Source organism: Pollachius pollachius (assembly GCF_949987615.1).
Source record: "Pollachius pollachius genome assembly, chromosome: 17".
NCBI lineage: Eukaryota > Metazoa > Chordata > Actinopteri > Gadiformes > Gadidae > Pollachius > Pollachius pollachius.
This window is the reverse complement of record NC_136950.1, coordinates 20,138,250-20,150,996: the sequence shown is the minus strand read 5'-3', so window position 1 is coordinate 20,150,996 and position 12,747 is coordinate 20,138,250.

Here is a 12,747-nt window from a genome sequence, read left to right as displayed (position 1 = left end):
GTGTTTGCATGCACGGTGCTGATGCGCGCACGCACAACTCTGGTGTGCGCGTGCACGGGGCTGATGTGAGGGCGCACGACGCTGATGTGTGCGCGTGTGCGGTGCTGATGGGCACGTGCACAGAGCTGATGTGCGCCTGCACGGTGCTGGTGTGTGTGCGTGCACGGTGCCGATGTGCACGTACACGGTGTTGATGTGCACGTACGCAGTGCTGATGTGAGCGTGCATGGTGCTGCTGATATATGTGCGCACGGTGCCGATGTGTGCGTGCATGGCACTGATATTCACGTGCACATGGCTGAGGTGTGCGGGGCCTTTGAGGTTTCAGTGTGATCAATGACTCCAGTAGGGCTCGGGTGAATTCCAACAGAAATGGTCTCATACAGTGGTCTAACCATATACCATAACAAGGAATGGCGCGCGAACACACTATATGAGCAAGCCAAATGCATTTTGCATTGATGTTAGCGCAAATACAGTTGTTCAGTCTTCAATTGGCTGGGTTTAATAATACTGTTATTACTGTTCTACATTTAAATGTGTAGGCAACTTTCTATAGATAAGTCACAAGTGATACTTTTTCTGTTCATGCTCGGTACATTTAGTACATTTAGTTCAGTTCATGAGCCATCAGTCATCAGTTAAGGTATATATGGGTGGAGTGGTGGAATCTGAGGAGAGTCGAATATAGCTTCTTGTTGTCTTAGTTACAGAGTCTCATTAGGGAAATAAACTATGTGGAGGAATAGTATTGTTTTCCCGTCGACTTTAGTTTGATGCATGCTAGGTTTTATAACTAACAGGAAACAAGGTAGTCGGCAGGTGTTTCATAAAAGAATACATCTAATTATGTTTGGTTATAAAAAAAAGTCAGGGAAAATAAAATATAATCGCTACTTTATCTTGTCTTCTGTAATTGTAATACATATTTACAAAGTCATGTGGAGCTCTACCGGTGGAGTGCTAATACTGTCACTGTTATTACGAATCTCCCACTGGAGCACCCGAGTTAAGAGATGTATGACCTCAAGGTATTGTAAGCCGTTTTGGATAATCCTATGATATGCCCGTCCTCCATGGCCAAATTATACGATCATTAAATGAACCGGCCATACCAGCTCTCCCAGGAAATTAGAGCAATGTTCAGAAAATATGAATAGGTATTGTATCGTCTTTATTTTGCATTTATGTATCTCAATGAACAGATCCAAATAACAACACAATATGACTGGATGGTGTCCTTCCTGTTTATGGCTCAAAGGTAATACAGCCATGGCTAACGGTACACTTTTGAACATTGGGGTTGGACAACAGTCTTTGTGCAGTGCAGTGTGGATGATGGCTGTTTTCAGCAGCCTCACCTGAGTCCCAGAGTCCGACTGGTTGGGCTCTGGTGGAGGCTGGGACACCTGTGGTGCGTTGAGCAATCAGTGCGCACTGGTGGACCCAGCCATCTCCACACACGCTCGGGGAGAGCTCCTGCATGGCAGCTTGCGACACCCCCTGCTCTACACTCCACCTCTGCAATAAACCGGTTTTAACAGACCCACCACGCCGCCGTGGCCCTGTAGGAGCCCGGTAAAAAAACAAAAAAAAAGCTTGTACGTCGAATCCGGGCAAGTCAGCGTAGTGGCTGTGTTCGCCTGCCTATCAACGGAGCACTAAAGGGCGACGTCACGTTTCCATAGCAACCGATATTCGGTCCTACGCGAGCCAAAGTAGCAAGGGGAAATCCTATGCCAAACAAGCGTTTAATAGAAAATGAAGGGTTTTTTTGCGGATTGATTTGCGAGTTTGCGTTACCAATGATGAAAGTAATGTTGAGAATAGATTGTCTTCATGTAAAAAAAACAAACTAAAGTAACGTCGTCAAATTTTTCATTTCAATACATGAAAGCCTCGACATATTTTGATTGGTAGTGATTTTCACCTCTTGAAATTGATTTATTTTCATTTTGAAAGAAACAACACATGGCAGCAATGGAAAACGCCAACTCTCTTTCGGTTGTTTAGAACTGAAAATCCGGTTGCCAGGACAAGGTGACGTTTTCACTTTAGTACTCTATACCGGCTACGATAACCTTGTCCGCAGTCTACCTATAGGCCCTTTTTGAGAATGAGGCAGAACGCACCGATTGCTAATTCCACCGTAAATCGTGAAAAAGTGACATTAAAGTGGTAAATAATTAACCATATGCACAGTTACAGTGTGTCTTCATTGCACGTTTGGCCCATGGTTTGAAACAATATGCCATGAGGCCATAGAACACAGAATATAGTAACTGTTGGCATTTAGTCAAAATTACTTCTCGGATTAGCTCATAAATCATCGGACGAATAAGATGTCAGAAAAGTTGGTAAATAAATGTTGTCTCGCTAAGTGAACAATATGAGTTGTTTTTTTCTTTTTATGATGGATGAATACTGTTTCATGGCTGCCAGCTTATCAATGATTTCCCTGTAAGGTTGCTGGATATCTTCACGGCCATACAGCTTAAGCTTAAATTAAAAGAAGAGCTTTTTGAATCACAACACCTTCAGTATTCGGAACCCATTCTGAATCTAAACTTCTATATTGGAACCCATTCTGAATGTGATCTTCTGAGTTTGAACACATTCTGAAATGGAACACCTTCATGATTCTGAATATCAGCGCAAATCCTAAGAATACAAGTTCCGTTTATATTCCAGAAGGCATGAGATACTCCACAAAGTGTTGAAAGGAAAAGATTCCGACAGGACCTACCACCTGCATACTGAGCTGGTAAAATATGCACTCATATATCTATATGTATAGATATATATGTCTTTATATCTTTATTTATATATATATACACTTGTGTCCACATCACTTTCACCCAAAGCCTAGTTATGGTACTTCTCTGGAGTGTGAGTGTGTGCGAGGAGGAAGAGAGGTCCTGTACGGGCTGTCAGATGCTGTAGCAGCGGCCCACCAATTACAGCACCCAGTCCAGCAGTAAGGGGGGGGGGGGGGGGGGGGGGGGGTTGTCTCCACTGTGGTGACCCTCTCCCCCCCCCCCCCACAGCCACCATGCCTCGACTCAACCAGCATTACCGCGCTCCTGTCACTGTTTCAAACATCCGCAGAGAGAGAGAGAGAGAGAGAGAGAGAGAGAGGGAGAGAGAGGGAGGATGAGAGAGAGAGAGAGAGGGAGAGAGAGATGGAGAGAGAGGGAGGATGAGAGAGAGAGAGAGAGAGAGATGGAGAGAGAGGGAGGATGAGAGAGAGAGCGGGAGAGAGAGAGAGAGAGAGAGGTAAAGTGAGAGCGGAAGTCAGAGCGATAAAAAGAGAGAGGGAGTGTGTATGTGTTTGAGAGAGAGAGGGAGAGAGAGAGAGAGAGAGAGAGAGACTCTATAATTCCCAATCATCCCAATCAAAAGGAGGCAAGAGAGCGAAAACCGGAGCACAGCAGTTGGGAGCGGGCAGTGCCGGCTCGGTCCGTTCATTACGGACAACACCCTAACGATTCCCCGGGACTCTTTCCCCCAGGACGGGGGAGACGATTGGCTGACAGCGATGGTCACCCAGTGTGTAGTGAGCAGGTGCCTCATGAGTTCGGAAAGTTGGGAGTTCTCTGTGCACCCGCTTGGCTGGCGGACCACCGTTGTGTGTGTGTGTGTGTGTGTGTGTGAGTGAGTGCCAGTGAGTGGCGTGTGTGTGTACGATTGAGTGAAGTGTGTGTGTGTGGGTGTGTGTGTGTGTGACGTGAGCGTGTGTTTCACTGCAGTCACTGCCACCGTTTCTTCTGCTGTGTTTATCTCCGGATCTTTCCATCCTAGCGAGATGAGAGAGAGAGAGAGAGAGAGAGAGAGAGAGAGAGAGAGAGAGAGAGAGAGAGAGAACTTGTATAATGATGTGCTCCCGCTCGCTTGCAGAGAGAAACAGGAGCTAATAGGACTAGCGCTGGGTTTGTCAGTTAAAGCGAGAATGAATACAGTTGTTTTTTTTGCGGATGTGAAAGAGTTGGAGGTCTACATTGTTGACATTTCACACAAAAAAAAAAAAGATGGCAGCCATTGTCTTGGTGGAGGAGCATTATGTCAGATTCGGGAACAGGATTTAATAGTTAAACAGGAGCCGATGCCCGTGACATTAACTTCCCCTTCAAGTCAAAACAGTTTAAGTGTGGTTTGAATTGGACGTACTTTTAGAGAAGTGTTAATGAAATGTCAGTCGGTTGGATAGGCGTCCAGGCTAGCCAGCTATCTTAAGGCTATCTTGTCTCTCTGCTGGGATACAGTAGCAGTTGATTTATTTCTTTTTTTATCCGTGGAAAAATAATCACTCCACAATCGAGTTAGGGTGTTGTGATGGAACCGACACGATTTATCATCTACGTCTCCGAGATGTTGAGGTGTCCATAACAAAGGATCATTGTGTGTTTGATCACACAACACACAACATGTCCCTGGAAAATGAATGGGTAGTAACCCCATAATTAAACCCTCCTCTTCAAAGTGTGCCAATTTTAAACATGTCACACTTCCTGGTCTGCTGGAAAGTAAACAATACTGGCAGACTGGGTGAAATGCTTGATTCTCTCTGATCAGTCTAATGCAAGCATTTTCTTGGTTTATTTTTCAATACAATTTTGCTGCAATACCTTTGGATGATTGTACAAGTATGAGTACAACAGTAAATGGAGGGATGTTTGCGGGAATCTGAGTCACTCACATCGTCTGTGATTACTTACAAATCAATGTCCTGTGGTTCGCCTGAGTCAATGATGTGTCTTAATTAGCCTGCTAATTGTCTTCTTCAAGCCCCAGCATATCAGGACCGTATAGAGACTGTGGTAATTGTGTTATTTTAAAGCCGTGGTTGGAGTTTATACAATCAGCTGCGTCCCTAACTCTGTTGGGATAAACTCTGCTTTAAAGTGGTTTGAAAGTGTGAGTTTACGGTTCTTCCGTGAATTCACCAGATGCTTCCATCTAAAGCGACATTATGGCGATGGGGATTATGGGGTGGGGGTTTGGGCTCATTTTGCTCAGCGATGCCAACTTGTAGACTGCGGATTTTGGGGTTCGAACCCAGGCTTAAGCATGGAGTCAAACACCCTCAGCCCTTGGCAATTCTTAAAAGTGAGATCTTTGTTCTATTTACTGTTTAGTCATTTAGCAGACACTTTTAGCCAAAGCGACTTGGAGTGATATCATTCAGGAATGAACCCTGATCATATCTTCAGCAACTTCTCCCACTAACGCTGTTTCAATATACTCATTCCACCACAACGTTTGAGGCTAGCTTTTCATTGTTTTTACCGAGGCTACAGCTGGGACCTTGTGAGTGGTACGTTGTCAGTTCTCTGTTTCAGGGTCTGTAGGACTCACGTGAGATTTCAAGACTCAATATTCAAGTGCATTGTTTGTCACATGCATACAAGTATACAGTGAAAGGAAGAAGTGACAGTGAAATAAAAGATACAAACAAAAAATGCAAGTGATTTGAATAAATGGCAATGCAGTGAGAAATGTAGAGCACTGGTATGCTGTTGCAGCACGTAAACAGTGTAAACAGGGTAATGTATGAAGAGGTGACTCTATGCAGAGTCCTCCAGTATCAACCTGTCCAGCTGTCATGCTGGATGAGTAATTTATGGATTTAGGAAATTATCAGACTCCCAATGACAGTCACAAACAAAACACACAGTACTGTGTGTTTTGGTTTTTGATGCACTGATAGGGACAGAGCAATTGAGACGGGGCCAAGAAGCATTTTAAAAACGGTCACCATTTGAGATCTGCTTTGACTTGACTTTGGGTAGTCCATTTCCTTCAACATTAATAGTTTATGAATGAATACTCGACTGGGCTATGGCTGTTTGCTGCATCAGGGAGCAGAAATTGGATTAAAACAAACCAGTAATTCTGAGTTATAGCAGAGATGCTGGGGGGGGGAAGAGAGAGAGCTCAGAGCCCCGGGACGGGAACCAACAACTGCGAAAGGTGGAGTTACGCCTCGCACTGTGCTCTCGGTTCTGCCGAACAAATCGAATGTGCGCCAGCTTTCAGAAGAGTTTTTTTAATGTGTGTTTTATACAATGACCCGTTTACATGATGTTGGTTGAAACTTTTACAGGCATTTCTGTTACAGTTTACTACTGCTGGCCGGGTTTGTGTTGACCAATTACATGCTTACAGATCGCCACCTAGTTCAACTGATGGGTGGAAAGAAATACAAAGTAAAATGAAGGGAAACCCCCCCACACCGAGATCTGAGATCGGCATCTGCTGTTGGACTTTGGATCCAGAGGCCGGGTTTAGAGCGAACGAAGCGGTTGGATTGTAACCCGATGTTAACTCTGAATCAAACCACTGTCAGGAGCCTCCCCGTTCTCTGTCGATTCCTCATCCCTGCTTCGAGAATTAACTTTTTGACACTGATTAAAATTCCTGAGGATCCTTGTCAGCAATGCTACGCTTTCATGAATTATGAATGTCAGTTCATCCGTCTCGGAATAGAAGCAGGTTAACATATGCATGATGCATGGCTAGGTGGGTTGACACGGCGCTGCACATGAAAGGCTCTCCAAAACACCGACCGTTTTCAACCCGGTGAAACTAGGAGAAAGATGTGATACAGGTTTTTAGAGAGGGCTTACGCAACCCAAACGGGTGGGGTTGAACCCCGACCGTTGGTTGAGGTTGTTTTTCATGCTTGCCAGACAAGACTAGGAGGAATACAACGTACCGCAACGTAAACTTGTGTTCAACGATGAGGCATCACTCTCTCTCTCTCTCTCTCTCTCTCTCTCTCTCTCTCTCTCTCTCTCTCTCTCTCTCTCTCTTTCTCTCTCCCAGCAGGTGTCATTCTGTTCGACTTCATAGGTCAAGGCAACTGTTGCCCTGGGCAACTGATGCAAATGCAACAAACCAATACGGCGTGCTAAGGACTCTCGTTCAATCCTTTTTCATTATGTTTTGACAGATGTGGAATCTCGCGCCGAGATGTAAAAAATACGGCTATATTGTGCGAATACAGAGTTTGATCTGTTATTTTCATGCTTTAATTGTAACGTGGCAAGGTATTTGGCCCCAGGTGTAATCAAGTAATCTACTCTCCAGCCAAACAGATGTCTGTCAACACATGCCAGTAAGCCAATTGCAATTAATTATGTTTTCGCACCACCCCAGCTCCACTTCCCTGACAGTTATTAGTGTAGCGGTGTACACGCAGAGACGTCAGTCACATCACTCTTACTACTATTTTACTCATTTAGTCTGAGCTTTTAGCCAAAGAGAGTTCAGATCCAGATCTTTGGAGAGGCATTGAAGGGTACACTGTGTTATAATGTAACACACTAGAGAGACTCACACGATGAAAGAGCTTCTATCTGTTCAAATAACAAGAACTACCTCATTCAGTTTTATCCTTATTGTCAATATTAAATATGAAAGAAATCAATTTCAATAATTAATTATACTTGTTCCCTTTTCAATTTGACCAATGGACAACAAAGATGCAACTTACACACACACACACACACACACACATACACACACACACACACACACACAGACACACACAGTCGGGTCACACTGAAGTGCCAATCTCGTTGGTTTCCAGACATTTTCCCGACACATCCTGAAGAAGCCAAACTGCCTCTCAGACGTTTGTGTGTTTGTGTGTTTGTGTGTTTGTGTGTTTGTGTGTCCACGCTGTGGCCACTGCTGATTGCTCTGAGATTATTTTAGAAACAGAGAAGCTGGACTTTATAAAGACTCTGTTCTGGCAATAAGACATATGATGGACAAGCGGGGAAGACTGACACAGGCCCTGGGAGGGAAGAGGAAGCCAACATTTGATTTATTTTGAAACCTGAAGGACATGTTGTATTATACCTGGACTATTTTGTAGAGACACAATTTGACAACATATTGTATTCAACTTTTTTGCTATTAATATTTCAAGGTAGTTTGCTATCAGTGTCACACAGACAGAAAAACAGACAAAGAGAGAGACACACACACACACACACCCCTAAACACACACACACACACACACACACACACACACACACACACACACAGATCCCTAAACACGGACACACGCACATAAAAGACACACTCACACCTCTTACATTTTTCTGAAACGGCCAGTTTAAAAAACAAATGGCAACAGAGTGGTGCCAAACTCGGTTGATCATTTTAAGTAGCCATCTCAAATGGCATAGACAGTTTGTACATAAGAAAAACATACAAGCATTATACGATTGGAATAGTCAATGGATCAATGTAACCCTTGTCCAAATTCACCAACTGCTATCACAACGAAAACAATATCGCCTATGGCGACACGTGAACAACTCTATCCGCTATAGCCACACATAAACAACATCATCACGGGCACTCACGTGTGAATCATTTCTTTCTCCAGGTTTTAATTACAAAGACGGGCATAATAAAGCGCTAATGACGCCGCGGACCAGAGCTGTAATCCCTCCGTTGTCGTACCTTCCCCGGCCGCGTACGGTTAGCTCCGCCGCCGCGACGCCGCGACGTTTCCCTCTGTCTCTCTTTAATTTCCCAGCGGCCGAGGAGACGATCGCTCGAGTCGGCCAACCGACGCAAACCGACCCCCCCTGCCCACCCACCCCCGCGCGGCGAGCGGCTCATCTGCGCTGGAGAGAAAAAAAAAAAAAAAAAGTCGGCCATATTGAACATGATCTAAAGGCTTCGAAAACATGGAGGTGCCCGGGTCATTAAGCAGCAGGTCGGTGATGTGGGGGGGGGGGGGGGGGGGGGGAGATAGACGGCGAGGGAGAAATAAGAGGCCCGACTTCATAAAGATTAATCACTGACATCTGGCGCCTCCGAGGGCCCTAGTTAGGAACCCCCGTGCGGTCGGGGTGTGAATCATCGACGCCGGGGCCCGCGGTATCGGGCGGCGTCTCGTTTGCCGCGCGACGTCGAGCATTTAATGATTGAGCGCGGCGAAATGCGCGCCCGATTGTTGCGATGCGCACATCTCACGTGTCACAGCCGCCAAAGTATTTGTCGGATAATGTCGGTAATGGATTCACAGCTAAAAGCTATTAGGGAAATCATTATGAACAGCGCGTTTACAGAGACATGTTTGGCTTGCTCTCTCCTGCGTTCTCTCTTGCTCTCTCTCTCTCTCTCTTGCTCTCTCTCTCTCTCTCTCTCTCTCTCTCTTGCTCTCTGTCACTCCCTCTGTCTCTCTCTCTCTCGCTCCCCTTCTATCTCCCTTCTCTCTCTCCATCTGTGTATGTCTCTCTGTCTCTTTATCTCTTTCTCTGCTCTCTGTCACTCCCTATATGTCTATCTGTCTATCCTTCTCTCCTTCTCTCTCTCTCTCTCTCTCTCCCTCTGTTTCTCTATGTCTCTCCTGCTCTCTCTCCTTTACGCTCTCTCTCTCTACCTCTCCCTCTCTCGCTGCTCTCTCCCTCTCCCCCTCTCTCCCTCTCTCTCACAGTGAACCATACGGTATATCTATGCTATAGTAAGGGAACACCTGGTGGGGTAGAGCTCCATATTTATGACTCCATTGTGCAGTGTGGAGGACCGGAGAAGGTGTACAACCTGTTTAATTGAACCACCTTGCTCCCCTTTTGTGACGCACGCCCGGTCTATACCGTGTCACAACAGCCAACCAGATAGCAGAACAAAAAAAAAGAATGGGGTTGTCGCAGAGGTGGGGGGGGCTTTTGAATGTTGAACAGGATAAATCCTCCGCACCCATTGGTTGGATTCGCCAGAAGTTGCCACTTGCAGATTTATCTGGGCTGGAAGATGAATTGATTTTGAGGAGAGAATAGACATGGAAGGTCATAAGAGAGAGAGAGAGAGCGAGAGAGAGAGAGAGGTGGAGAGAGAGGGAGAGAGAGAGAGAGAGAGAGCGGTGGAGAGAGAGAGCGAGAGAGAGAGAGCGAGAGAGAGAGAGAGGTGGAGAGAGAGCGAGAGAGAGAGAGAGAGAGGTGAGAGGGAGAGAGAGAGAGAGACACAGACAGAGTGAAAGAGAGCGATGGGAGAGAGACACACACACAGTGAGAGAGAGAGAGAGACTCACACAGACTGGGAGAGAGAGAGAGAGCGATGTGAGAGATGGGAGCTGAGCTGAGGAGGTGGGGTTGTGGGCGGCCAGGGCTGCTTGAGGTGCTAAGAAGGTAGCAAGTCACAGCTTTCTCTATTAACTCGCAGCCTGAAGGAGGCTCTCTCTCTCTCTCTCTCTCTCTCTCTCTTGTTCTCTCTGTCTCTCTCTCGCCCGTTCGTGACTCCAGCTCTTTGCCACATCATTACATTCATGTTCAGGGGCCCAGGGCCTTGGCTTACGCAAGGGTGGTGTTGGTCGGGCGGGGAGGGGGTCAACCCACATGCATGCTTGCTCCTTCAAACTCCATTATTTTCGCTTATCATTACAGGCGTGGTGCGATGGGAAAACAACAGCGGGGTTTGTGGCGGACTAATAGAGTGTGATGCTCGAGCGCCATGGCAACCGCAATACAGGAAGTAGTTAGAGCAGTGGGGCGGGAAACGCATACCACCTCTCGAGGGAGACGGGCATGAATGGTGGAATTATGAGAGGCGTGTGGAAGGGAGAGGGGGGGAACGCTTTTATTTTGAAATAACGATGTTGCTGTTTTGATGTCATTTAAATGCAGTGATTATCTATAGGTGGTTCATGCACTTTGTGTTTTGTATAATTTTGTATCATCCTCTTCCGTCCTTTTCTTTTTGGTAATTGTATCCAACAAAGGCCAATATATTAAAGTGCAGCATCTTTCATTAATCTTCCATTAATCATATGAATTAATTAAAAGAAACCCAATTTGGTAGCAAATTAGAGTAACTACAACTTTGAAGCATTAATTAAGAAATTATAGCTTAAATAATGAATTTAAAGTGCATTCAGCATCTATAAAGTTGGTTTCCTACTTGTAGCCTTTTCTCCAACCCAAACTAATGATTAGGTCCTTGGTCAATGTGACCCAAAATGACCCATATGTTCGCTGGTCCAGCGCCCCCTATAGGCTGGCTGAGGAAACAGCAAAACCTCAAGGTTCTGTCTGGCTTAACAAAATGGATGACACTCGTTATATCCTCAGTGTAAAATCCAACATTTTAAGATAGATTCTACATTATAATGCACCTCGCTAACATATCTAGCAATAAATGTGTACTCATCTTCGCAATCTTGAGTGTATATGACGTCAAGCCGAAAAATCCATTGCAAAGGTTCATTCTATACACACATGTTGTTTACCGAGATAATCATGACGGATGAATACTGCCTTAAGGTATTTGAGGCATGAAAGCAATCAATAAAGTAAAAGGCAGATGAAAAAATCATTCTAAAAGGCGACTGAAATGGTCACCTTGGGGGTTCATACACATACAATAAGTGACGCCAACCCAGTTGTCATGGAGGCGCAGAAGGACTTGGGAGTGAGACACAGCCGTCTGGGGTATTTCATATGAATCATAGGCCTTGAGGCCTTCTCTCGTATGAAAGAGACCCCTGTTCTTTAGCTCCCTCCAAGTTGTCTTTGACCCCTAGGTCACCTGCTGATGACATCACTTCCTGTAGTGCTAGATTTATTGTATATTATCTACTATTGTAGTAAACCTCAATGACCCGTATCTTATAAAATAATTTTTGAAAATCTCTTCCTTTTACTTTATTGATGCATTCACGCTTCGACAACCGTTCAAAGCTGTGTTCATTTCTCATGATTATCTCGTACAACAAAATGTTGTGCTCAGAAATCCAAGTTTTTATTGAAATAAAAAATAATGAAACAGCTGTCTTATCTACCCCTGGTTATCCTGCTGAACTAAATGTATTATATAATGAAATATAAAATCAATCTTTCGAATGAGTTTTTGAGTTTCCGGCGGAAGCAAAGCAAACAAACTTCTCTCTCTAGACATCTTCTTAGTCAAAAGTAGAAGGATAAATGTCATCCCTGGGTCTGTTGAAAATCTAGGTTTTATTTGAAAGATTATCATCAGTCACATAAAATAACACTTAATGCAACAGCTCAGATGACTACACAACGCAAAGACAAGGATTAAAATGCTTAGTAAGTCAATACTCAGTTAGTCCTCACTTAGCTCACACAAAATACATAATGGATGCTTTCTAACTTCATGAACTAATCATGGATTGCAGCATTAATAAGTGTTTATAATAAATTAGTTAATGAAATAAAATGTACACGTACGCTTACGCTTTTTTCTTGGTGTAAATTATCGTATACACCATTTTCTAATTATCATATGAATCATCTATAACTGATTATGAATAGATTCCTTATGAGTATTCATGTATGAATGCTTCATGAATGAGGATTTACATGTTTGCCTTATTAATACCTCAAAGTTTCAGTTACATTTACATTTACATTTACATTTAGGGCATTTAGCAGACGCTTTTATCCAAAGCGACTTACAATAAGTGCATTTGTTACATTAAGTACATTTGTCATAAGAAGTGAAACAATATATCGCTGTCGGTACAGTAAAGATGTTCATAGAACCAAGTGCAAGTACTGCAATCGCTAGGCTAACCCATTCCCCGTGTAAAGCAATGATAGCAGCTACTGTAGATGCTACACAATTAAGTACCTTGAATAAGTGCAATGTACAAGTGCCAGGACGTACAACATTCAATGGTGGCTGTGCATTGGTTTCTATGCAGAGTCGAGGTGAACTCTGAAGAGGTGAGTTTTGAGTCTTTTGCGGAAGCTGGTGAGCGACTCT